This window comes from Paroedura picta, chromosome 12 (assembly GCF_049243985.1).
Source record: "Paroedura picta isolate Pp20150507F chromosome 12, Ppicta_v3.0, whole genome shotgun sequence".
In the NCBI taxonomy this organism is placed as follows: Eukaryota; Metazoa; Chordata; class Lepidosauria; order Squamata; family Gekkonidae; genus Paroedura; species Paroedura picta.
This window is the reverse complement of record NC_135380.1, coordinates 27,263,174-27,290,733: the sequence shown is the minus strand read 5'-3', so window position 1 is coordinate 27,290,733 and position 27,560 is coordinate 27,263,174. Positions and strand designations below refer to the sequence as shown.

The window sequence follows — 27,560 nt, the reverse complement described above, 5'->3', positions numbered from 1 at the left end:
CTTTCAAAAAATTATCCAAATGCCTACCGAGGCAGCAAGGTTGGGAACCCCTAAAGACATTGCAGTCAGGGGCAGTATATAAATTGCATGAATGAATACATAAATGACACAAACAAATAATAGTGCATCTGTAATGAGCTGAGCATCGTATATGTTTGCCAAGAGAAGGGAAAACCGCTTTGGATGCTACTGGGACCTTCCCTGTGGCTGTGCTGTGCTGTGCTGTGCATGGGCAATGCCAGCCACAGAGAGGCCCTGCAGGCCAGAGACCACTTTGGACACAATTGTCATGTGCACCTCAAGACCGTCCCTGTACAGCAAGAAGTTCAAGGCCTCCCCAATGCAATACACCCACACCTTGTCAAAGGAAAGACTGCACTAGTCATTGCATAGCTTGTACCCTAGATACACTACATTTGTTTAGAGCAGGAATCATCACCCCTGATTGATTCACACCCAAATAGGCACTGGTTTTATTTAAAGGCTTCTCTTCTGGGCATGGCTTTTCCCCAGAAGTGGCCAGCTCCAAGGATCTCTGCAGAAATACTTAGGGAGTGGGGAGTCCCTCGGGGATCACTAGACCTCTTGCTCACTTGGTGTGTGTTTAGGTCAGGATACATTAAAATCAGTATATTTAGGATTATGGGGGAGGGAGCATTCCCTAGCACTCCTCTCATCATTCAGGGATGGCTCCCTTAAGCAGGCAGCCTTCCCTGCTTCTCATATAAAACATCAAGAAAAAAAGAAGAAGAGTTGGTTCTTATACGCCACTTTTCTCTACCCAAGGGAATCTCAAAGTGGCTTACAACTGCCTACCTTTCCTCTGCCCACAACAGACACCCCATGAGGTAGGTGAGGCTGAGAAAGCTCCGACAGACCTGGGACTGGTCCAAGGTCACCCAGCTGGCTGTATGTGGAGGAGGAGTGGGGAATCCAACCCAGCTCTCCAGCTTAGAAGCTGCTACTCTTAACACTAGGCTGGTTCTCAAGGGATGGAATACCCTGAAGATGTGAAGGTACCAAACATTTATCACTCTCAAAGTATAAGCTTATGTAAACTTATCACTATTGTTATTATTATTTTATTTTCCAGTCACAACCCTGTAAGATTTTCAAGGCAAGAGATCTTTAGAGATGGTGGTTTGCCATTGCCTGCCTCAATCTCCTTGGGGGTCTCCCATCCAAGTCCTAACAAGGGCTGATCCTGCTTAAGTCCTAAGATCTTAGAAGATCAGGCTAGTCAAATCAGGACAACAAAATTATGTAATATTTTAAATCATCCTTGCTCACAAGGGCAGATTCTTCTCTCAACAGAAGCAAAAAAAAAGGAGAGGTGACTATTCTCATGTCAACAGTGAATGTTTGTGCCCCACTGGGATTAGTTTTTTAAACAAGTTTTCTGCCGCTCATGTTGCAGCATGCCTCCAAAGTTTTCTCACTGCAGACAGCAGACTCAGTGAGGACCAGTATCCTGACTGGCTAAATTAGCAGATTAGCAAGGGAGCCCTTTTCCTTTATGAATCTAGTGAAGAATAGCAACAGGTGTGTAGCCGTGTTGTTCTAAAGTGGCAGGACAAAGTTTGTGTCCACTGGCACCTTTAAGACCAACAAAGTTTTACTCTGAGTATAAGCTCTTGTGTGCATGTAACAAAAGCTTATACCCAGAATTGTTATTATTTGATTTAATAACCGCCCCTCTGCATCCAGCCTCAGGGTGGTATACAACTTATATTTCTACAATAGTGTGACAATCAGAATATACAAATTATAATATAGTCAGCTTGGTGTAGTGGTTAAGAATGCGGGTTTCTGATATGGCAAGCCAGGTTCAATTCTGTGCTCCCCCACACGCAGCCAGCTGGGTGACCTTTGGCTCGCCACAGCACTGATAAAACTGTTCCGTCAGAGTAGTAATATCAGGGCTCTCTCAGCCTCACCTCCCTCACAGGGTGTCTGTTGTGGGGGGAGGAAAGGGAAGGCGACTGTAAGCCACTTTGAGCCTCCTTTGGGTACAGAAAAGCGCCATATAAGAACCAACTCTTCTTCTTCTTCTAAATTATAGTAAAAACTATATCCCACTGCTCCGTCTCAGTGTATCTGGGTGGCATGGGGGTGCCCTGGGGGAAGGGCGGACATGACAATTTATCTGTGTGTTCTGGCCTCAGCCGTATGCCTAGTGAAATAAAACTTCACTGGTCTCAAAGGTGATGCTGGACTCAAAGATTAGTGTATATACCTTTTAGGAGCTTATTGTTTATTTTAAAAGGTTGTTGAATATAAATTTAGCATTCTCATAAGGAGCAGGCCACACTGCCCAGCGATCTGACTCAGCAAGTTGACGGCCAGCTGAGCACAGCGACTCAGCAGCTGAACAAAGTTTGTGGCTTCTGGGTGAAAATAAAGTTTTCCTCAGGGGCAACCATGATTTATCCCTAGTGGCCTGGCCACAGGTAGCAGATCTGAGCAAGAACTCCCTGGCTTCTAGGAGTTTAAATGTTGTTCTCTATTCCTGGCAGAAGCAGGAGGGTTTCCACGGGGAGTGGCATCGCTGCATTCAGAGCATCTTGTTATGATTTATTAGGTGTGGTATTAAAGTGGTTCGTTGCTTAAATTTGGGGATGTAGGGGGACCTTTGGTGTTGTCTTTCACACTTGCTGGGTTACCAAGGACGCATCAGGCAAAGCTACTTCAAAAGAAGAAGAGTTGGTTTTTATACCCCGCTTTTCACTGCCCAAAGGAGGCTCAAAGCGGCTTACAATCGCCTTCCCTTTTTTCCCCATAACAAACACCCTGTGAGTTAGGTGAGGCTGAGAGAGCTCTGAGAGAACTGCTCTGTGAGAACAGAAGTATCAGAGCTGTGATGAGCCCGAGGTCACCCAGCTGGCTGCACGAGGAGGAGGAATGGCAAATCAAACCCAGCTCACCAGAGTTGAAGCTGCCGCTCTTAACCACTGCATCATACTGGCTCTCAAAAACAGAGGAGGCAAGTTTTTAGACGAGAAGCTCATTCCTGCCCCAATAGGCCTAACAACAACCCTTCTGTTTCAGATGCTAAGCTCAGAGGACAGGCTCAAGTGACAACAGCAGGCCACAGAACTAATGAGCAGTTAAGCCATGGTGTGGAAGGGAGGCCTTCCTGCCCCTCTTTTTTCTCCCCTGTCCTTAGCAAATGTCTGACTTTTACATAAGCTCACTTTCAGAGGGGAAAAAACAAACAACTGAAGGCAGAATAGCTAACTATATCCTTGGAGAAAAAGGCAAAAGACAGCAATTACATAATGTCTAAACATGCAGGAAAAGCTACAGAAATAATGGTCACAGAATAAGTATGTTTCATAGAATCATAGAGATGGAAGGGGCCATACAGGCCATCTAGTCCAACCCCCTGCTCAACGCAGGATCAGCCCTAAGCATCCTAAAGCATCCAAGACAAGTGTGCATCCAATCTTTGCTTGAAGACTGCCAGTGAGGGGGAGCTCACCACCTCCTTAGGCAGCCTATTCCACTGCTGAACTACTCTGACTGTGAAATTTTTTTTTTCTGATATCTAGCCTATATCGTTGTACTTGTAGTTTAAACCCATTACTTTCCTCTGCAGCCAATGGGAACAGCATCCTGCCCTTCTCCAAATGACAACCTTTCAAATACTTAAAGAGGGCTATCATGTCCCCTCTCTACCTCCTTTTCTCTAGGCTGAACATTCCCAAGTCCCTCAACCTATCTTCATAGGGCTTGGTCCCTTGGCCCCAGATCATCTTTGTCGCTCTCCTCTGTACCCTTTCAATTTTATCTACGTCCTTCTTGAAGTGAGGCCTCCAGAACTGCACACAGTACTCTAGGTGTGGTCTGACCAGTGGGACTATGGGACTATGACATCTTGTGATTTTGATGTGATGCCCCTGTTGATACAGCCCAAAATGGCATTTGCCTTTTTTACCGCTGCATCACACTGCCTGCTCATGTTTAGTTTACAATCCACAAGTACCCCAAGGTCTCGTTTCCCCATCCAGTAGGCATGCTTTTCATTTTTCTGACCCAGATGCAGAACTTTACACTTATCTTTATTAAATTGCATCTTGTTCTCATTTGCCCATTTTTCCATTGTGTTCAGATCTCGTTGAACTCTGTCTCTATCTTCTGGAGTATTTGCCAGTCCTCCCAATTTGGTGTCGTCTGCAAACTTGATTAGTCCTTCCACCCCCTCATCTAGATCATTAATAAATATGTTAAAAAGTACTGGACTGAGCCCTGAGGTACCCCGCTACTCACCTCCCTCCAGTCTGATGAAACACCATTGACCACAACTCTTTGAGTGCGGTTCTCTAACCAATTTCCTATCCACCTATCTGAAAATCCAGATTGCAGTCCTTCAATTTATCCATCAGAACATCATGGGGAACCTTATCAAAAGCTTTACTAAAATCCAAGTAAACGATATCAACCGAATTTCCACGGTCCAGCAAACCTGTTACTTGGTCAAAAAAGGAAATCAGGTTGGTCTGACATGGCCTGTTGGAGACAAATCCATGCTGACTTCCTTGGATCACCAAATTGTCCTCCAGATGTTTGCAGATTGCTCCCTTTAATATCTGCTCCATTATCTTCCCCACAACAGAGGTCAGACTCACTGATCTATAGTTTCCCGAGTCATCCTTCCTCCCTTTTTTGAAGATCGGAATAATGTTTGCTCTCTTCCAGTCCTCCGGGACATCTCCAGTCCTTAAAGAGGTCCCAAAGATGATGGACAAGGGTTCTGCAAATTCTCCGGAAAGTTCTTTGAGCACTCTCGGGTGCATTTCATCTGGCTCAGGGGATCTGCACTCATCCAGTGCAGCTAAATGCCTCTCAACAACCTCTCTGTCCATGTCAACCTGCCCCCCAGACACTATCTCTTGGCTACTGCCATCTCTAGATGTGCCTAAACCCTTTGACCTGTGGGGAAAAACAGATGTAAAATAGGTGCTGAGCCTTTCTGCTTTCTCTGCATCCTCCGTTAGAGTTTGCCCATCCGCACCCAACAGTGGGCCTATTGCCTCCTTTACTTTACGTTTGCTCCTCACATAACTGAAAAAACTTTTCTTGTTACAGTGGGCTTCCCTAGCCAATCTTAGCTCACTCTCAGCTTTGGCCTTTCTGATGATTGATCTACAGTGCCTAGTAACCTGTAGGTTACTACCTGTAGGTACTCTTCTTTAAAACTCTGTCCTTCCCTCTGTCTTTCCCTCCATTTCCCTTTTCTTTCTTAGTTCCTCTTGAAGTTCTCTGTTCATCCAAATAGGCTTCTTAGAGCTCCTGCAGTGTTTTTGTCACATGCTCCCTTCCCTTCCAGCATTCTTGTCCATGGTATGACACTCATCATGTCTCTGAGTTTATTAAAGTTTGCCCTACGAAAATCCAACATCCGCGTCTGGCTACAAGCTTCCTTGCCTCCCCATCTCAATATGAATTCTATGAAGACTTCATCTCAAAAGGAATTCAGCAGGCACCTATCTCAAATGAAACCCTCCCCATTAAGCTCCACACTGGAAGTCTCCGTGTCACTTAAATATCCATCAGTGAGCGCTCTGAACAGGTCCTTCTTGGAAGCGGCACCACAGCTTAGTAATATGCGCCTAAGAGAAGCCTCTGCTGGCTATATCAGATGAGAATTTTATTTGTGGGTTTTTATCCATGCACAGAAGCTACTGACACACACCAGATCTTTTTAGCAGCTGTGGAGAAGGAGACTTTCATTTGATAAATGGTCACCTGCTATTGGTTCTGTTTTACTTGTGTTATTTATAGAGAATAAATTGAATTTTTTAACTCACTGGCTGCATTCTCTATTCTATCATGTGTTCAGGATTAGAGCTCTGGGTCTTCATTTTAGGGTCAAAATGCATTCTATGGTGCCTATTTTGTGATTTCAGTGATTAGCCCATGGGCTTTTTCTATATTTTTAACTTTTTAACTTTATATGTTGTGCACAATAAATGTCAATATAATTTTAATATTTATATTTTGTGGACACCTAACCTTTTGGGTCCTATCTGTCTGCTTCTCACCTGCTGCCGCCTGGTCTGTTCCCTAGACCTGCATGACCTGATGTTTCAGACCCCCTTCCCCCCAGCTTCTTGATTTCAACCGAATTACAAGACCCACACATAACCCTTGGGAATGTTGCCATTTCTTTGCCCAGCAGCCAGTCCTACCTTTCCAGTTCTGAAATTATTGAACTCCAGTCCTAAAAGCTCCTTCCTGAGAGAGCTAGGCTTATACAGGTCTACTCAGAATGCTACTCAGGTGTATTCTATGGGATTTACTCCCAGGAAAATGTTTGCAGGATTGGGTTGTTAGTCTCTTCCACAGACCCCAGTAGTTCAGACTCCAAAAGTGTTCGTAATTTGCAGCAACAATCACAAAGCCCTATTACACACAGTTTATTGCAAAGAATCCAAGCAGTCAAGGCTTTAAGCTTGACTCTGGATTCTGTGGCTGCTGTATGCACCATTCTTTTTTCTCCAGTGTTGTGTATTCTGCAGTTACGACCAACAAACAGTTTTTCTCAAGTGGAGTGGGAATGTCACTTGTGGGGGGTAGCATACAATTTTTTTAAAAAAAATATTTATCCAATTGCCCTATTGTAGCTGTGCAGTAGCATCAAGTAAATGCCTTCGATTTAAATCTTCCTGTTTCAGTTCATTGGATGAAAGGGAACACAAAGGAATGTAGGCAAAGTCCAATAAGAACATCCTGAAATGGACCAAACTATTTTTGAAACTGACCAAAGCAGCTGTGAAGCACCCTTTTCGTATTGCCAAGTCCTAGTGGATGATCCATTGTGTTACTGACCACTGTGAAAAATGAAAAGAGTCACCACTCTCTGCCATCCCCTCTTTCATTTCCACACAAGTGCCAGATCTACACACACTCCTGGGCAGGAGACTGGAGAAAGAGAAGGAAGAAGAGGGGAGATGGCTTGGGGGGGGGGAGTTCAGGAGAGTGACACCTTCTAACAAGACATCCCAAGTGATTTCCAAAAAGAAGCTTGGGGGCATTTCCCTAGTTGCTGAATCCAAATTCTGTAAATCCAGTTTGCTGCAAGTGAGCTTGTGACTAAAGTACTTGGGAGAGTTGCTGGGTATTTTGGGATACTCAGCAGGCTGCATTAAAGCTTTCCCTCTATTTCTCCTGCAGTCACCAGCTGAGCATTGCCGGCGGCAGCAGAGCTTGCTGCTGGGTTTGATCAGCCGTAAGTGACCTGATGCCAATCTTTCCCTCCCCCCTCCTTTCAGAGTTTGCCAAGAGGCCTCTTGGAGAGCTGCCAGAGAAGCACATTTTCCCCGTCAATTATTTTCTCCCCCCAGAAATCCAAGACTAGCAATAGTCCAATGCTAGACTCATGCTGCTTGTAAAAAAAATTAAAACATAAAAAACAAGGAAAAAAGTCATCAATGGGCAGATTAACCTCAATGTGAGTGGGCGAGTGACCACTGAGGGGCAGCAAAGGGGCAGGCGGGGGGGGGGGAGGGCGGGATCCAAGAGAATATGTTCATGTAATAGCTTGCCAGGTGCCAGTATTGAGTTGCAGCATCCTTCTTTGGTCTTCCAAGCAAACAAAGACAATAGAATGCAAGGTCATCCCAATCCAAGGTTAGAGAGTTCAGAAATCAATGAAATACAGTAGTCTGATCCAAAAGGTCAAGGTTTGCACATAAGGGAGTATCAGCATATAGCTATATTGCATACCGCACAGCATCCCTCAAGTTGTTTTACAGGCAAACACCAGCTGCTTCGACCTCATCCTGAAACAATTCATCTTCACTTTCAGCAGGTAGCTGATATCTAGCCAAAAGGCAAGAACTTATCCTTTTAGCCTGCAGCTCTATTCTAAACCTGCACCTTTGCTTCTCTTATGGTGCAGTTGATCCTGGAGTGATGGAAACATGCAATGGGCTTTCAGCTGCTGGATCACAGCTGGGTGGTGGTGGAGGTGAATCTGTGCAAGCACTCGGCTGTAAATTTGGCGAGCTTGTACCTCCTCCTCTTGTTTCTTCGCTTCTGCTGTCTCCAGACTAACTATGCTGGCCCCTTTCTCTTATGAGGAGTCCTAGTTGACCCATGAGAATATACTTCTGAATTGTATTCAGCTTGGAAGAAAAACAAGGGGGAAATCAGCAAAAAAACAACAACAACACCCTACTCAGAAAACCTAAGGAAACAGCGACCGGAAAGTGAACTGAGTACCAAAGGGGGGGGGGGTGAATCAATGCAGAATTTAAAAGAAAGCTTGATAGACATGCTCAGTGGAAGTGAGGGAAAACACCCATGCATAATAAGTCAAATACTCTTATGGAGCCCAAATACTGACACACGGATTGTGGTCCATGCTTTTGTAGACAACAGTGTGCTTCACTCAATGCAAGATGTTCCTCCTCCTCCTTTTTTTCTTTTTCAAGTCACATCTGAAAACAAATTAGGGGGCTTCTCTTGTGACAAATTCTAGAGCTGTAACAATGCTAGGAATATTGAAATAAAACCAATGAAGAATCTCATGGCATCTTAAAGACTAACAGATTTATTGTAGAGGCACGTTGCACCCGATAAAGCACGTTCTGGTTTGTGACAACTTCTTGCATAATAAACCTGCCTTTTAAGGTGACACAGGACTTTGTGGTTGTTTTTGCAGAAGTATGTGTATAACTATGGGCACTGTTCTTGAAAACATGCAGAAGCAAAGAGCCAAAAGACAGACAGGATATCCTCACAAAGTCTTTTTGCATCTTCCCTCCCACTTCCCATTCCTCAGTTGCTCCGTGTCCCAAACTTTGGTGCTCAATGGAGCTCTTTGCTGGACCTTGGATGGTCAGGGGTTGTGAATCAGCGTGTTGCCGCTTGGAATCCTCCACGGAAGATGCTGGGGCAGATGTATGCCATTCATCTGAGCCTGAAAGCCTTGTCTGTGTGCAGCAGTGGAGTATACAGGGAGCATGAAGGGCAGCGGATAAGGCTGCATTGTGCACCCTGGAAGGCTGAGTACTCAACCTTGGCGGAACAGAATCCATGAGCTCACAGTTTCCAGAGACTGCGCTACTCACAAAGCCAGGGGTGGACTGCTGGAAAGGGGTGGGCATGACACACCACCTTTTGTCCTCCAAGAGGGCTTGGGTGGCAGCTCCTTAAGTTCCAGCTGGCTGCGTGCCACTCACTGCAGATTTGCCAGCTCCAGGTTTGTTCAAAAGGTAAGGCTGCTTTGAGGACCACATTAACGACAAGGGGGACAGTTGACATGCCCAAGACGCTGAAGCACCATGGGCTGATCGTCTGCCTTTCTTGCAGTTACAGAAGGCAGGTTGCTTCTGTAATGCTTTTGTGAGGGTGTAACTCAGAGTGCCCAACCTTCATGGGCAGGGACAACCTTCCTCTGAATCACTTCAGTGAACCAACCTCCTCTCCACACAAGCTCTGCCCTATCCCCAGTCCTAGACAGAGCTGCTGCTTCGAGACACTTCCTGCTGCTCTGCCTGAGCTGGGACCAGATGGGCCCCTCTGAGCCACTGTGTGTGAATCCACTGAGGCTTGCCATAATAAACAGGTCCGAATCAATTAATTTATTCAGATACACACCCAAGCTTTCTACTAGAAAAACAGCACTCAAGGCTCTTTGTGAATGGAAAAAACAGCTAAGAGGAAGATTGTGGAGCAGAAATTAAAACACTGGAGAAGACGTGGGATACAGGAAGGGGGCAGGATGAAAGGGCACTTTCAAAATGGCCCTCAGGTTGGTCCAAATTAATTGCTCTCACAAAGTCCAGGTGCCATTTTAATGCCAACTGAACACCAGCATGCCACAGCTGCCTCTTGAGACCCTAACTCAGGGGTAGTCAAACTGTGGCCCTCCAGATGTCCATGGACTACAATTCCCAGGACCCCCTGCCAGCATTCGCTGGCAGGGGCTCCTGGGAATTGTAGTCCATGGACATCTGGAGGGCCGCAGTTTGACTACCCCTGCCCTAACTATTCCCTCCAACTGCATGGGTGGTCAAATTGTGGCTCTCCAGATGTCCATGGGAATTGTAGTTCCTCGACATCTGGAGAGCCGCAGTCGGGTCTAGGGCAACTGGACAGGGCCCACAATCTAACACTCCCCCTGCACACTTCTCAGCAGGAGGCCAAGTGCTTCCAGTTATCATGACAGCAACCTAGAGGTGTCATGGGAGCTGCTGATGGTGAAGTCACACCTCCACATTCATCCCTGGTTTGCAACACCAGGTGGTGATTCACAGATGTCAAAATGTTCCTCTCCACTTACATCACAGAACACACAATCCCCTCACCAATTCCTTTGTTCAAAGAAAACACATACCGGTGTGAATCATCCCCAAGTTATATTTTTCATTTATTTTATACTTAATTCATACTCCAATTTCTAATCTAATCCAGTGGTTTCTAAAGCCGGAAAGCCGGCTTTGATTCACTGCTCCCTCCACATGCAGCCATCTGGGTGACCTTGGGCTAGTCACAGTCCAGTTAAACTGTTTTGAGAGAGCAGTTCTGTCAGAGCTCTCTCAGCCCACCTACCTCAAAGGGAGAGGAAGAGAGGGTGATTGTAAGCAGGGTCGGATTTTCCTATAGGCTAACTAGGCTTCAGCCTAGGGCCTCAAGATCAAGAGGGGCCTATATTCCACATTTTTATAAAGGTTAGTACCAATCACAACATGTTTCATTTAACATATTGATATATATCACAGTAATGATGTATTTTATTATTTTATTATCTCTCATGTAAATTACAAACTTAATGGGAGGTGAAAGGGCCACACAAGTGGAATAGCCTAGGGCCTCTTTTCATGTAAATCCGGCCCTTGTTGTAAGGTGCTTTGTGCCTCTTTTGGATAAGGAAAAGCAGGGTATAAAAATCAACTCTTTCTCGCAGGTGGGTATCCAAAGCAGCTTACACAGTTTCCCTCTCCTCCACTTTGTCCTCAGGACAACTCTGTGAGGCAGGATAGGCTGAGAGGGCATGACTGGCCCCAGGTCATCAAGCAAGCTCGCAAGCCCCCACGGCAGAATGGGAATTTAAAGGCAGGTCTCTGGGACCCTACTTTGACACTCTAACCATTGCACCACATTACTTCTACAGGGTAATTTGGTTTTTTTTGGGGGGGGGAGGGAGTTTTAGAAGAAGAAGAAGAGTTGGTTCTTATATGCCGCTTTTCCTTACCCGAAGCAGGCTCAAAACAGCTTAGTCGCCTTCCCATTCCTCTCCCCATAACAGACACCCTGTGGGGTGGGTGAGGCTGAGAGAGCCCTGATATCACTGCATGGTCAGAACAGCTTTCTCAGTGCGGTGGCGAACCCAAGGTCACCCAATGGCTGCATGTGGGGGAGCAGGGAATCAAACCCGGCATGCCAGATTACAAGCCCGCACTCCTAACCACTACACCAAACTGGCTCTCTCTCTTATTTTTAAATTATTATTTTAAAAATAATGCCATCATGAATGCAACTGAGAATTGTAAATAAATAAAGCAATACGGGTCCTGCTGCCAATATCAGCCGTGGCCGAGGGAGGGAGGGAGGCCTCAGGGTGCCGGCGTGACTTTGCGTCTGCCGGGGCCATATGGCTGCTGTTGGGACGGGGCCAGAGCGGCCAGGAAGAGGCCCCCGGCAGGCGCGGACGGGTCAGCCGAGGCGAGCCAGGCAGCCTCGGCCTGGGAGATGCAGAAGGGAAGCGGCTCATCGCCCGGCGGCCTCCTCGCCCGGCCCGGCTTATCGGGAGCGGCCAGGCAGGGGCCTCGCCCACAGCAGCCGCCCGCCTCGCCATGGCAACCCGCAATCTCCCGGGCCCAGGCCAGCGGCGCGCGCGCTCGACCCCGGAGCCGGCCCGCAATCCCTGGCTGCGGCAGATAAGGGCCGGGAGAGGCTGCCCGCCAGCAGCCGCGGGGAATGTGCTCCGGCCAGGCGAGAGAACAGCCCAGCCCAGCCCAAACCCCGGCCTCTCCCACCCCGAGCCTGGAGGCCGGCCAGAGTCGGGGCCGCGCGGGGCTCTTGCAGAACTGGGGACCGGCCAGGGCTCCACCCCCGCGCCCCTCTCGCCCGGCAGCAGCATCTTTGGCGCCTCGAGACGAGCCCCCAGAGTGAGGCGGAGCCCTGTGCGCATGTCCAGGAGCGTCGGGGCACCTTTCAGGCCTTGGAGTACACTTGCGCGGAGTTCTCGGCGGCCGATCGCAGCCCTCGGAAGTCTGGGCTGGCCTAAGAAATGGGGGGGGGGGGGCTTTCCGGCAGCCGCCAGTGCACCGTGCCCGCCTGGCCCTTTCTTCCGTCACCTTAATCACAGGGGGGCTGAGCCAGGGCAAAGGCAGGCGCACGTCTCTCCTGCCCGCCCGCCCGCCCCAGAGCACCGCAGGGAAAGGCGGCTGCACCTGCTGGCTCCCCAGAGCCCGGGATGGCGCTTCCTCGGGGCTGCTGCGCAGGGGGAAGCTCCACGCTCGGAGAGCCCCAAGTCCCCGGGGCCCTCGCACTGAGCAGGTGATGCTTGCCTGGCCTGACAGGCCCGGAGGGCACCAAGGTGGAGGGGGGTGGGAGCAGCATCCTCAACTGGTAAGCTGCCGCCAAAGGCTGGAGAAGGAACGACCCCCCCCCCAGGAGAGCACCCTCCCTCCCCCCTTTGCTTTTGTTCTCCCCACCTCTCCCCGTGATGCTTCTGGAGTCCTTACCAGGTTTCTATGGAAAACTTGCTGATGGTGCCAGAAAGCAGGCTGGGTCACAAGTTCCAGAAACAGAGGCAGAGTTCAGCCCTCCGGCTGGGACAGAGACTGGCTTTGCTCGCACAGGAAGAGCCAGCGAACACGCCGCAGCCCCAGCGAACATGCTGTGCTCAGCACATGGCCGGGAAACAGGGCGGAGAGGGGGCAGGTGGCTTCCCCAGTAGCTACAGATGCCGAGTCTCCTGCCAAATCCACACCCAGTGCTCCAAACGGAAATGCCCCCTGCTTGACTGAGCAGCAAAGAGAATTTATGGAATGTGGTCATCCCAGAGCAGCCGTGGCACAGGGTCCCCCCCCAGATTTTCAATCTGTCTGGGATGAATGAGGCCCCCTGCACTCATTTTGTGCAAGTGTACGCAGCTGGACCAAGACTTCTGCAATGTTGCTTACAGACAAAAACCCTTAACTTTTTTGGAGAGCCAGCGTGGTGCAACAGTTAAGAGCAGTGGCCTCTAATCCGGAAAACCGGGTTTGATTCCCCACTCCTCCACATGCAGCCAATGGAGTGACCTTGGGCCACACAGTTCTCTCAGCTCTCCCAGCCTCACCTACCTCACAGGGTGTCCTAGGAAGAGGAAGGGAAGGTGATTATAAGCCGCTTTGAGACACCTTCCGATAGTAAAAAGTAGGGTATAAAAAACAGCTCTTCTACCTTGAAATGGACAGCCTACCATCACTGAAAGAAGACCAGGGTGAGAGGGAATCAACGTTTCTCCTTGTGATACTTCATCTGCCCGTGCTGCGCCGCTAGGGCCAGGGCACTCAGGGCTTCATTCCTCCTGTATTTGCTAAATTGCACCAGCTCAGAGGCTGAGTGCCTTTGCATCCATTTCCAAACATGTACCTGGCTGCAAGAACCCGTTAGAGACAGTAGAACAGATGTATGTCCATTTGCCAGGCATGATAGGAGTGGTGGCTATTAAGTCACAGTGGACTTGCAGTGACCCTGAAGGACTTTCAAGGCCAGAGGCGTTCGGAAGGTGGCTTTGTTTGCCTAGTAACTGTGGACATCCCTGGTGGTCTCTCATTCAAGCACTAACAAGGCCTGACACAGCTTATCTTCAAAGATCTGATGAGGTCAGGCTATCCTCGGCCATCCAGGTCAGAGCATGATAGGAATTAAAGGAGGGTAATTCCTCATGCTCAAAGCAGACGTCTATGGCAAGTGCTATAGTCCTTGGGAGTCATTCAGCTGCTTGGCCTCCAGTATCACACATGAGCTGTCCTGCCAGCCAGTAATGGCCTTCTATAACACGCATCACCCACACAGAGCAGTCCCTATGTGGGAGAAAGTCACAGCCATGGGGCACAAAGCGCTTCTCTGCACATGGCCATTCCTACATTCATGCATTTCCACGCAGAGGGAAAGAATCCTGATAATCATAGTCCAAGATATGTGTCACATGACTTGCTTTCCAAATGTGCAAAGGACAGGTGAACAACTTGTGACACCATAAATGGCACAGACCGCAGGTGTTAGTGACATCTCTGCAGAAGACTTGGAGGAAAAAGAGCTGTTTTTTATCCTCCGTTTTTCCCTACCGGAAGGAGTCCCAAAGCAGCTTATAATCGCCTTTCCTTCCTCTCCCCACAAAACACCCTGTGAAGTAGGACGTTCGAGAGAACTGCTCTGTGGTAACAGCTCTAAGAGAACTGTGACTAGCCCAAGGTCACCCAGCTGGATGCATGTGGAGGAGGAGCAGGAAATCAAACCCAGTTCTCTAGAGCAGAGACTGCTGCTCATTAAACGCTATGCCAAGCTGACTTTCAAGCACTGGAATAGGTAAGGGCAATGCGAGCACATTCATGCTTGCCTTTCCAGCGCCATGCTATTGATTGCACACTGGTGGTAAATAGAGCCATGCTACCGTCTGGATGAGCCTCTTGTGGCGCAGAGTGGTAAGGCAGCCGTCTGAAAGCTTTGCCCATGAGGCTGGGAGTTCAATCCCAGCAGCCGGCTCAAGGTTGACTCAGCCTTCCATCTTTCCGAGGTCGGTAAAATGAGTACCCAGCTTGCTGGGGGGTAAACGGTCATGACTGGGGAAGGCACTGGCAAACCACCCCGTATTGAGTCTGCCATGAAAACGCTGGAGGGCGTCACCCCAAGGGTCAGACATGACTCGGTGCTTGCACAGGGGATACCTTTACCTTTACCTTTACCGTCTGGATGGAAAGGTGTTTCGAATGCCCTCCTGTAGCACCTCATATTTAGGGCTTGGCTAGGGGGCCAGACTTGCTAGAAAGCGGGCATTCTGTCTATGCTCTTGTAACATGAAAAGCGCCAATTTAGTGCAAGACCACAAATGGCATTGTTTAAAACAGACTACATGATGCAAACTCCTTGCTTTAGCTAAACTGGGTTGGCTGTCCTTGGTGCCTGAAGTGGGGACTCCCCTGAAAACACCACCCCAGTATATGACACCTTGACTTCCACAATGAAAGAAGACAGGTGGGATATACAAGAAATAAATAATTAAAACATATGTTCTGAAGAGAGGAAGTTTGTCTCACCTCCTTAATATAAACAAATAATAATAATAATAAAAAACGTACAGACAGCATCTCTATAGTGGACCGATCAGACCAGGGCAGAAGGGATTGAATTAAAAACAAATTTAACATGGATTCAAATGAGGGTGATTGTTTTAAATAAACTGCCATAAACTTTTAAGGGGACGACGACAGGGTCTTTCATCACAGAAACCCAGATTTGTCCTAGATGCCTGTATTGATCCAGTGACTCATGGCTCACACACACAATGTTTTCACCGTTTTGCAAGAGGCAGGCTCAAGAAACCACCCCCTCCCCCCTCCCAGTCTCCCCTCTAAGTCCATTAGAGACAAAGACATCTTAATGTGGCAGCTAATGGCATGGAAACAGTCATGCAGAGGAGGAAGAATGCAAACAGGCTCCTTAGAGGGCAAATCAACCCCCACCCCATCAGCTCGGCCTAATTCTGCCCTTTAGAAAGGTGGACCAAGCAGCCAAAACAGTGCGCCCGCTGGCCACCTCTTGGCAGTGCCAAGCTGACTCTGTGCCAAGTAGCTTGTTTCCAAAGGGCAGGCAGAGTGTGGGGCAGAGACACTGGTGAGTGGGGCCTCAGCTCTCTCCAAAGGGACTATTTTGGCTTTGGGGCCGGTTGCCAGGAAAACAAAGGGCCTGGCCAGCCCCCCTCCTTTTAGACTGTACATCTGAGATTAATGGCCTGCCTTTGTACCGACCTCAACTCACAGGCTTCACCACCACAGTGGCTCTGGGTTTTCCCTCCCTCCCCAGAATTGGGAATTGCAAAAGCTGGCAACCGTGATGGCAAGCCAAAACTGCAGGCGTCAGAGAGAATCCTGGACTGGCTGTACCAAACAGAGGCCTGCAACTGGGAAGAAACACCTCTCGGGGCTTTTCCACTGGTGTCCATTTCCCAGGTTTAAAGTGGATTCCCCTACAGCAGCCTCAGAGAAGGGTGGGAAAGTGAGACAAGCTGCAATGACCCTGAACGTGGGGTGGCCAACCTGTGGCTCTGCAGATGTCCATGGACCACAATTACCATGAGCTCCACCGCTTGGCCACCCCTGCCCTAAACGATTTCCGTATAAAGAGTTCCGGAGAGGCAGATGAGTAATCTTCACTTTCTGAGCAGCGGCGGCAGCTCCTAAACGGCAGTTTATCCAGTCTGTGCCTAAAGCCAACGCTGCCCCCGGCCACGCGGTCGCAAAAACGCGTGCGAGGAAGGGCGGGGTGCGTCTGGGCGCGCGCGGCGCCCCTGGCAGGCCGGAGGGGAGGGCTGCTGGGTCACGTTGCGGCGGCGACACCCGGGACAGGGGTGGGGTAAGGTTAATCCAGCCGCGCGCCGAGCAAGACGCGCCACTTTCCCTCCCCGCTCGCCCCGCCATCTGCTCCGGGGGGGGGGGGGCTAATCCGCCCACTCCCCCAGCGGTCAGCAGCGCTCCAGGGGCCTCTGCGGCCGGGCCCGGAGGAAGCGTCCAGCGGAACTGACCGGAGCACAAAGCAGCAGCCCTCCCGCCCCTTCCCAAGCAACTCCCAGCAGCGGGCGAGGCGCTGCGCTCCGACTTCTGAGCTCCAGGGCTGCTTGTCTCTCCCCCCTCCCCGCCCCAGACAAGAAGGCGGCGCCCGCGCCTTGACCGACCACCAGGAAGGACCTGTGATGGGATGGTCCGAACCCACTTGCTGCTCCCAGGGGGGCCTGGATAAAGCAGCGGCTGCTGAAGGCCGCAGAGGCGCCTCCTGGGGCGCGGTCACCCACAGCCCCTGGCGCAAGGCCCCTGAAATCCACGCAAAAGGGCTAGTGCGGAAGAACGTCCCCGTGGGTTGTGCCCTGGCTTCTCTCCTTTGGATCTTCCACGTATCCCCAATAGGGATGTCAAAGAGGCCTGGCCACGCTGGTTGCCAGCACAGCCCACAATGCAGGGCAGGTTCGGTGAGTGAGCCCAGAGCAGCCCCTTGGCTTGGCTGGGTTCTGGAGAGGAAACCACTCTGCAGTTGGGAATTGACAGCGAGGAGGGCCACGTGATGTGTAATCCCAGATTAAAATGGGATTAGCCTGCTCACTGTGCATGTCAGACGAGGTGTGTGTCCCTGACTGGCAGAATGGGGGCTGCAAAACTAAAGGGACGCCTGGCTCTGGCCAGGTTCCGTGCCCCCTGGGTGGCATGGGGGAGGGGATACAAAAGCCCCTCCTTGCATTGGCAACAGGCTCCTCCAATGGGAACCAGAAGGAAAACACACAACAAAAAGGCTATCACAGCCCCGGGATTCTCCAAGGCTTAAAATAGGGACGTGGAGCCATCTGCCTGGGCAGAGCCCTGGAAACTCAGCCGCTCATGGCCTGACCAACCTGCCTCCTCTTCCAGAGAGCACCCAGGTGACTTGCAGTCTGCGGTCATGCCAAGAAACATCTTCTCTACTTAGAATACTGAATGGCTGGCTCCAAATCCTTCCATTTCTAATGCTTCTGTAAAAATGCCATCAATTCTGCACTCCTCAGCTCACAGAGGCAGGACCTATCTCTTAACAGCCACTGCAATTTGTCTCATCATAATGGCCAGAACTGGCAGGCAGGGGGCAAAGATTCCCAGGGTGCACTATTCTGTTGAGGGAGACTGGTCACCTGGGTAAAGTAGAGGTGTTTGCCCTTTGGATTCATCTGAAAATCTGGAGCACAGAAGCTTATGAGGATACGCACAACAATGACAGCCAATTGGGATAATGGGAAACCAGTGCCTTACATTATAAGGGCAAAGAATTTGTTTTCCTTTTGTATATAAGGGAACTAGCTTTACCTTTAACAAATGGGAGGCAAGCAGGGAAGAAAACACAAAGTCCCTGCACACGTGAAAGCAATTCAGATCCTCCAGCTGACAGCACTCCCCCCCCCCCAATACATTCTCAAGAGGCCTTCTGGCACAATGTTATCAGCAGGCTGCTGGCTTCCCTGTCCCGTCTTGGCACCCAGCATGTGTGTGCGCGCCTCTGCCTGTGTCAGGGCTGCCTTAGTGAAGCATGCAGGGTGGGAAAAAACAGACCTTTCAACCTTCCCTGCCAGCTTCCTGGCAAGCCAGTTTCATTACTGTTGTCCCCAAACTCTGGAGCTGAATGTCCGGAACATGGAAGAGCTAAGAGCAGGATGACATTTCCAAAATGCCTTTGTGGCAAGGCAACGGCACAGAGGTGCTCAAAATACAGATTAGGGCGCTTACGTAGTTCCGTTCTGGGCTAAGATGCATTACTGGCCACCTCCCCTCCAGTGCGCCCTGTAACACATTCACATGGATGCCTGCTGCAGTCTCCTTTCCCCTACCTTTACAAGCCTGGTTGCTTGTGCTATTCTACTGGCCCACTTAAACACTTATAAACCTTCAAGCATCCCTAATGCCTCTAATCTGTAGGGAGCTGGGCATTGTCTTCTTGTGCAGGCAAGAGCTTGTGCAGGTACACAATCTCATCCAGATAACTTTTGGCCAGGAGTGGAACCACTGAGCAAAACAGCTAGTATCGCCTCTCCTGTGGCTCTTGGCCCAGAGCTGGGATTTTTTGAGACCATGATCTTAGTTGAACATCAGCAAGGTCATGTATGGGGCAGTCAGTATGCAAAGATCTGCCAACTTTTCTGTTGTTCTCCCTGCAGTTCTTCCATGGCAAACATACTAGATTCTCCAGATGCTCAGGGCACGAAGCAAAGCTACCAGGAAGTATGTGAATGGTAACTGGGTTTCTTCAGCAAATTAAACATCTCGCCTACGACATTTCCCCCCAATGCATCTTATTACACACACCCCTGCCCCCCATACATGAGGCACCTTTCTGGGCTATTTCCAAAGTCCTCACTGGTTGTTCTGGGGTACCTCCATGCTCTCTGCAACCTAAATGTGGGATGTTTAAAATATGCAGGGAGTGCACCACAAGGCACTTGTTGCAAGACAGATAAAAATTGTCCTGTCAGATGAAGACTCAGCGTTCCTAGTCTAATAGCCTGGACAAGATCCATAATACATGGGCTCATTCTCCAGCATTCTGTCTCTGAGAATTTGGTAGCTGTCCTCATTTGCATCTGGCTCTTGGAAGTAATCTGCTACTGGCTATGGAGGTTCCATTTAACCATCAATGCCGAAACTCATTCATTCTTCACCATAAACCTGAGTGCAAAAGGAAATTAGGCTTTTATATCCTAGGGATGGAGATTGCAGGATATAAGGCAGGATGATGGCTCTCACACAAAGAAATGTGAATTTAATTTTTAAAATGACCATGTGGAAGCTGCATTGGTCACTACATGCTACCATTAAGCCATATGATGATAACCCCCTGATGATAACCCCCTTGGGGCTGGCTATTCTGCTCACAATGCCTTAATAATAAACCCGAAAGAATAAACTTACAGGTCAGCTCTACAACCAATCAATATCCCAGTTTTGGATTCTAATTACTTAGCCACCAAAGGCTACCAAAAACAAGGTCTTATGTTGCTTCTTAAAAATGCTTTCAACACAGGGCTTCAGAAAGGTCAGAACATCTCCACGTATGTTGCTACATCAAGAATGGCCATGCACCACTTGTTCTAAATTGGAGAGAAAGTCAGAGCTGCTTTCTCGTGCTGGCAAGCTGGCCACAAACAGTTGTGCATATGACCCATTGGAATGAAATCCTTTGAACGAAATTTTTCTCCTTCACGAGGGAGAACGTTTTCACAATACACAGCCAATGTGTCGCAACTCATGGACTGCATATTAAAATCGTCCCATGGTTGATACCCTGAAGAGCAGGGGTAGTCAAACTGTGGCCCTCCAGATGTCCATGGACTACAATTCCCATGAGCCCCTGCCAGCGAGTGGCACCAAATGGGCAGCCCAGAGAGGATACTTAGGTCCCCTGGTTGCCCCGCATTATGAACCTGTCTCTAGTCAAGGCAGACACACCTCAGTACGGCAGTCCACAGTGATGCCCCAGACTAGCGATCAGAGTTCTAGCCTTTCCCAAGCGTATTTTATCTGTAACCCTGTATTTGTTCATCCTTCCTCCCTCTTAAGTCTAGATTAGAAGGACTAACTTGACTTGCTAACTCCGCAGAGGGCTGCTGTGCTCACAAGGCCAGAGAGTCTGGTGGGGCGTTAAAGATGGCCACGTTTATTGTGGCTGGTGCATTTATGAACTACCAGAATCCACTCTGGGTGGCAGCCAGCGTGCCTTTCCCCCTATATGTATGGCCCCCAATACACTGGCCATTTGCTTTGAGGCCGGAGGAGTGCTGTGTCTCCCAGAAGATCCCCCCTCCCAAGCTTGGAGGGAGGCCAACCCAACCCTGGCAGCCCAGGAACGGCTGTTGGGTGGATGAGGCCAGGTGCCTGATGGAGAAGATACCCAGGGCAGTGTGCAATGAAGGTGTGAGGGTGCTGGTGGCAGAGCCCTGAATTCTCCTCGGGAGGGCTTGGGTGAACTGTATTGGGGTTATTTAATGTGGAGAAGCAGCAGGTGTGAGGGGGGGTCACAATTGCCTTCCAACTTCTCCTTTCAGAAGAAAAAAACAGCCGAGATGGGGAAGTCTGGAGAGCATCAGGAGCAAAGCAAGGCTGGAGGACCCTCCCAAGAACACCCTGAAATTTGCCAGTTCTGCGGGTCAAGTGGAGGCAGGTGGGAGGGACAGGCTTGGGAGACTGAGAAGTCCGGCAGCGCCTTCCTGACCTTTCCCTCTTCTCGGCCGGCCGCCCCCGTTGCTCCTTTCCCTGCCACATTCAGCCTCTCCGGGGGCAAAGCTCGGCGTCTGCGGAACGCCCCCGCCCGCTCGCGTCTGAATGGCGCAACCCCGACAGACCACCGAAGCGCAAACCCATTCCTAAGGCCTCGAGCCCGAGTAGCAGCCGCGCAACGACTTTTGTGCCGCTTTGGCGCCTACGAAGCCACAGCCGCGCCAGGGCAGAGGGGGCCCCGCAGCCAAACGCCCTCCCCAGGCCCCGAGAGCGGCGCGACCGGCCCCGAAGAGTCCCCGACGGGCGCCCGCCTCGTCGGCGCGCAAGGAGCTCCGGCGACTGAGCCGTTTACGGCTCCTGCTTCCCCAAGACGGAGAGGAAGAACCCGGGAGGCGCGGGGCTGCCGTGCGTGGAGGAGGGTCGTCGGAAGAGGGCGGAAGCCGCGCCTTGAATCCCGACGGGCCTCCGGAATGGGCGGTGCTGCCTTTGGATGGGGAAAGCGGCGAGCCCCCCACCCCGCCCCACCCCACCCTCCGGGCGCCAAGTAAGGCCAGGGGGCACGTCCGGCGACCCGACACGGGGACCGCCTCTCCTGGCGAAAGTGAAGAGGTGACCTGGAGTTCGGGGCCCACGTGGGAAAGCCCAGAGCTGGACGCATCCTCGGAACCGCCAACTTCTCTCCAGGCTCTGCTGCCAACGCGGTTCCATGCCGGGCGGCGCCGCCCAGAGCCCCAGCCACTGACACCAGCAGCCGAAATCCGGAGGCGACCTGCTGGCTCCTTCCCCGAACTGCGCCGCGTAAAGCAAACTTGGGCACCCGGCCTCGGGAGAGCCCCCTCGGGCAGGGCAGGGCAGGGCAGGGCAGGGCAGGGCAGGGCAGGGCAGGGCAGGGCCCCTGCGACGAGGCCGCTCAGCCTCCCCCCCCCCCCGACGAACCGGAACCAAGGAATGGGCAGAAGCGAAGGCAGACGGCGCGCAGGGATCGCGGGCCAGCCCCGCCCCCCAGGCTCCTGCAATCTGCCCCCCCCTCCGGGCGGCCACAGCTCCAGGACAGGTGGACCCCCAGCCGGGCAGCCCCTCCTGCCTCTGCACCAGCTCGGCTAAGGTTCGACCGGGGGCTTTGCCGCCTCTCCCCAAAGCGCGGCGCTGCGGCTTCCCTTCCCCGCCCAGCCGAGCCCGACGCCGCCACTTACCCAGCGGGGTCTGCCTGCCTGCCTGCCTGGGGCGCGGGTCCCTCCCTCGGGCGCAGCAGGGCCGGACAGCGCCGAGCATCGACGGCAAAGGCGGCCGCTCCGGGCGCGCGCGAGAGACCAGAGGCGCCTCTCCCGCGCCGCCGCCGCCCTCTGCCCGCCCCCTCCGGCGCGGCCCGTTCGGGAGCGCACGCGAGGAGACTGGGCCAGCAGCGCCGTGACGAAGCAGGATTGGGGCGCGCCCGGCTGCCGGCGAGGCCCGCGGACAGACCCGTAGGGAGCGGCTGGGAAGGGGCGAGCCAGGCAGCCTCCCCCCCCCCCGCGGCTGAGGATCGGGCCCAGACACCTGCCGCGAGATGGCCGAGAGGCACCACGTGCAGAGACCCCCCACACGCCCTCCCCTCCCCTCCCCCCATCACAAGCGGTGGTCTGCTTTGTTCCGGAGGAGACAAGTGCGGGCATTGGTATGGGGCAGGGTGTGGCTCGCCAGGAGGAGGAAAGCCTGCCTGCACATGCTCAGATGCACTCCTTTAGAAATGCTACGACACAACGTCCAGGGATGAGCAGTTGTGCAGAAAAGGTTTTGGATCGCAGAGAAAGGTCTTTCCCCCATCCACCCCCACATTTAATCCTTTCCCAAAAATACAGATCTGTTTTCTTCTCTCTCCAAGACAATGAATGATCTTTTATAATAAGAAGGACCACCCGGCAATGCTCACTTAATTTCTAGAGCCAGAAATACCTGAGCATCTCTCTCACCTGGGCATTCGTTCATTTAAGAATTTTTGAACCCAAGGTGCTTATAGAGAGGCACCTAAAACTGATATAACAGTCATAAAATAAAAACAGACCCACAACTAGCTGTAATACAACAAAAACCCCACTGGCCAGCTAGATTGTGGCTATTCAACAGTGAAGAATACTAACAATGCTCCAGAGCACTCTTTTAACACCAAGCCAAGCTCCGAAAGCCACTAGTGTTCAAATTATGTCCCCCTCTTCTCCCTCCTTTGGGAAAGGGTGGCCACTCACCTCCCAGCCGCATCCCTCTAGGCCAGTGGTTCTCAACCTTCCTAATGCTGCGACCCTTTAATACAACACCTCATGCTGTGGTGACCCCAGCCATAAAATTAGGCAAGTGTTCTTTCACAGGAATTAAACCGAAACTGACCAATGGCATGAAGATCCATTGTTCATGATTGTATATAAATTGTATATAAATTGGTGGGTGCCTTCAGGAGGAGTGGCAACAGTGGCAGTGTCACACACATACACACACACATGGCCAAGCTGCTCACCCTGCCACAACCCCTGTGAAAGGGGGGTTCTATCCCCAAAGGGGTCCCAACCCCCCCAGATTGAGAACCACTGCTCTAGGCTTCCCTGTGGGCCAGGTAAATATTTGGCAGGCAAAGGAAATTTGCGGAAAAATCCCATTTGCAAACCAGAAAGGGAAAAAAATGTTTCAGGCTCTCCTGTAAATGTGGCATTCAAAGAATTTGAGCTGCTATGCCAAAGCTGAGATCGTTGCAAGACCTTTTTTCTTCTACAGAAATAAAACCTTTCCTTTTGGAGACAAGTGTGTCCCCTCTTTCCCCATGCCTGGAACCACGTGTGCATTATAAAGCACCATGCCATTTCATGGGCAGCTTCCTGCACGGCCACAATTGATACTCAGAAACCATGGGCTCCCTTTCTGGTTTGCACATGTGTAGATCAATAAGCAGCAGGACAGTCTAGGTGTGGACAACAGTTAGCATGTTTTGAGCTACATTGATTTGGGATTTAAAAATGACTAAAGGCATCTTCAAGTATTTAAAAGGCTGCCATATCAAGGATGGATCAGAGTTGTTCTCTCTTGCCCCGGAGGGACGGACCAGAACCAATGGGATGAAATTAATTCAAAAGAAATTCCATCTATACATCCGGAAGAAGTTCCTGACAGAGCGGTTACTCAGTGGAACAGGCTTCCTCGGGAAGTGGTTGGTTCTCCATCTTTGGAAATTTTTAAGCAGAGGCTGGAGAGCCATCTGATGGAGAGGCTGATTCTGTGAAGGCTTAAGGGGGTGGCAGGTTACAGTGGATGAGTGATAGGGATGTGAATGTCCTGCATAGTGCAGGGGGTTGGACTAGATGACCCATGAGGTCCCTTCCAACTCTATGATGCTATGATGCTATGATTCTCTTCCCTGGCTGGGGCATACCATAGTAGGGGTCACTGGTCACCATAGTACCCAAGTTCCCAGCACATCAGCCTGCTTGCATTCTAGCTCTGGGACTGGGCCTCAAGGCATTCCACAAGAAGGATGAAGTGGAGACCCAAAATAAACTTGCAGTAGCTGGCTCTGAGAAGCATTTGAACTGGGGCCAATAGTCCCCATTGCATCCTATTGAGGCTGAGCAGACATCTGTGTTCCTTCAGGGGTCAACTGGAGCCATGCTGGGCCTCATGCTGCTGTTTCTGCCAGCCTGCGAGCAAACTGACCATCATCTCTCTGCGCTAAGCCCTTCCTCATTTCCACTAGCTGAAAGCAGAGGCAAAGGACTTGGTTGTTGGCTGAAGTCCTGGGTGTTTGGCATCATGCAGGATATCAGAGCAGATGGGAGACAGACAGGTTTGCCCCATGCAGCACAGCACACCAGAAAGCCCTATAGAAATCAGACAGCCACAAGAGAGGTATGGGCCCACGTCTCTCTGATTTGAGAACTGGGCAGATAGCATCTCAACAGAAGGATTGCCGGTAAGAACGCTACAGGTTATGAAAGAGGTCCTTCACACCATCCAATGGATGGATGAACCAGAACTTCTTGGGGTTCATGACCTGTCTGTCTGAGCATCAGCTGACTTTGACCACACCACACAGATCCTGGGCCTTGAACACTCCCAGCATGAAGTGCCAAAGCCTCCGGTTCCAAAGTCAGGATCTAGGCAGCCGGCTTGGACTAGCACATTCCTGATGCCCCTGCATCTCCATAAAGGAAGGCTCTGCTTCAAAGGGACTTTAGTCACCTTGGGCCTTTAGTCACCTTGGATTAAGGGGGCTGCTGGTCCAAGCCACTGACAGGCACAGAAGAGGGCTGGGGGCTGAGGCCAGAAAAATGAGCATTTCTCTTATTACATTTCAAACGTTGAAAGCAGCTTGGGTACACGCCCTTGCTAGACACACAGAAAGAATACGTTGAAATAAGGGACAGCTACTGACAGCTTTCTGGATCCACCCACATGCATCACTCTCTCCATTGCTTATGTTGCTTTGGATAAAATCTCCCCTTGAGCATCATGTGCAAGCCCAGGCTCTGCACTGCTGCATCTCTTGCTCCCAAGTCAGAGGCTGTCTCTCTCAGGCACAAGGCAACCCATCCTTTGCTCCTGCTGCTCATGCATTTATAAAAAGGATCAGCAAGGCTCCCTGCCCCTGCCCTGGCTGCCCTTGCACAATGACAGTCCACCTGCCACAGGCCTTCCCTACCTTCAGAGGAGACCAGGCCCAGCTGTAGGCAGGTTTGTCCTTCCAGGAGGCGCCATCCTTGCTCTTAGCATCTCCGCCTGGCCGCTGCTGGTTGCCACCGCGACCGCCAACAGTCTCTCCCCCTCCCTCTCTCCCTCTGCAGACCACGGCTGGGATGAGCAGCGGCAGCAGCTAAATGAAGCAGGAGGAAACCAATAATTTGCAGCAGCTACAGACTCAGCCAACAGCTCCCTCTTTCTCTCTGGCTGCCCAACTAATGGCAAGGGTGGTGCGGAGGGATGCAGGCAAGCAAAATCTCTGTACAGACAGAACCTCCCCCCCCCCGTCAGATAGACCTCTGATAGCCAGTTTCATCTCCTTCTGATTACCTAGGAGGAGCATCCCCAAGGAAAGAACACCTTGCCCCAACCTGCACACCCCCAGTTGCTCACACCACCGCCTTCAGCCAGGAGGAGGGCAAACCAGGGCAGGAAGCAGACAGTGGCTTCCAGCCAAAGAGAGGACCGTGATGTCACTCGGGCGAGACTTCAGTGAAGGAGGATGCGTAGGGAGTGAAATGCCCCCCCCCCACCACCAAAGAGCCTCATGTTTATAGGCACAGCTCCACCTCACCCCTTTCCATGTAGAATTATAGAATCCTAGAGTTGGAAGGGGCCACACAGGCCATCTAGTCCAACCCCCTGCTCAACGCTGCTTTGTTCAGTGCTGCTTTGCTCAGTGCTGCTTTGTAGCTCCAAGTTGCATTTGGATTCTCAGAACATTGGGGGGTTTTTTAGATAACAACAATCCTGAGAGGTAGGTTAGACTGAGTGACTAGTAAGCCTTCATTTGAATTTGTACCTGGGTCTCTCTGATTCTAAGTGCGATATTCTGACCCTCTACAAGGCATACTCACATCCAATTATGACTATTCACCACGGAAACTGCTACACTTTTCCTTGCTTAGCTTGCGTGGTGTAAGAATGACCAAAGGTTGATGGTTTCACCTCTTTCTGGGCATGATACAATTTGCATCCTTATGACACACATCTCTGAGTTCATGGCATTTGGCCTGCATTATGGCATCTGCCATTACTGGCACCACTCACCTTTTTGTTACATAGCAAGGTGATTATGTCAGACACCTTTTTAACAGAAAGGTGGGAAATAAAGAATTGTTACTGAAGAAGGAACAAGAGCTTCTTCCAGCCTCCAATGCCTATTTCTGGGCACTGTGTAGGCAGATGTGGCTCTGTCCCCAGGCAAGACCTTGGATGCCAGGCAGGGCAGCAGAGCAAGTGTCCCATGGCTTGCTCAGATCCATGGACCCCCTAGAACTTTCTCCCTTTTGTCCCCTCATCAATAGCCCTGGATCTGATGCATCCTTGGCACAATCATTGGGAAAGTCTCCAGCACAAGCCTCAATGAAAATGATCCAGAACTGTAAAGCAAGAGCGTGCGCGAACTCCATTCATTTGAACTGCATTCACTGCTTCCATTGATTTCAGCAGAACATACCAGTCGTCTGTGCCTCATTGTGTGTGTTCATTTGGTGCTAAATGTTGGGGGCCCGCTCTGCATCCCCATTCTTCATTACAGGACATACATAACATGCAGAGCACTCCACTTTAATCACTGGTAGATGCACAGCCACCCCACTCCGCTCCCACAGAGCGCATGGACAAGAATGACACATCTGCACCACTACACACAGGTTGCCCTGTGATGTCCGCTCCATTGGCCTGTACAAGATGGTCTGGTGCCCTCTGCTGTCTGTACACGGTAGGAGAAGCACACGTCCCACAACTGGGTCTCGTCTTGATGTGTTCCTGTTTGCAGGTTAATTGCAAGTTCAGTTTCCTTAAGTGCCTCCCATTATTCTTCATGCTACTTTCCCTGGCCTTTTAGCATTTCATTTACAAGCAGTATTCTTAGTGAGGCTGGATTAAATATATGTGTGCCGTGTGCCATCA

The 27,560-nt window shown here is 50.8% G+C and overlaps 1 protein-coding gene across 3 annotated transcripts in view; it reads right to left on the bottom strand.

The window, feature by feature from the left end:
- DMTN (dematin actin binding protein) overlaps nt 1-25,761 on the bottom strand; it is a 46,464-nt gene extending 20,703 nt beyond the window's left edge. Inside the window, exon 1 of one of the 3 annotated variants that reach the window (XM_077304972.1) lies at nt 25,609-25,761. The gene's annotated coding sequence lies outside the window, so the exon portion shown is untranslated. Of the gene's footprint in view, nt 1-12,698; nt 13,212-22,141; nt 22,342-25,608 lie in introns of those variants that run through there. The other 2 variants (XM_077304973.1, XM_077304971.1) reach the window with 2 other exon arrangements.
- Between the last annotated feature and the right edge of the window lie 1,799 nt (nt 25,762-27,560).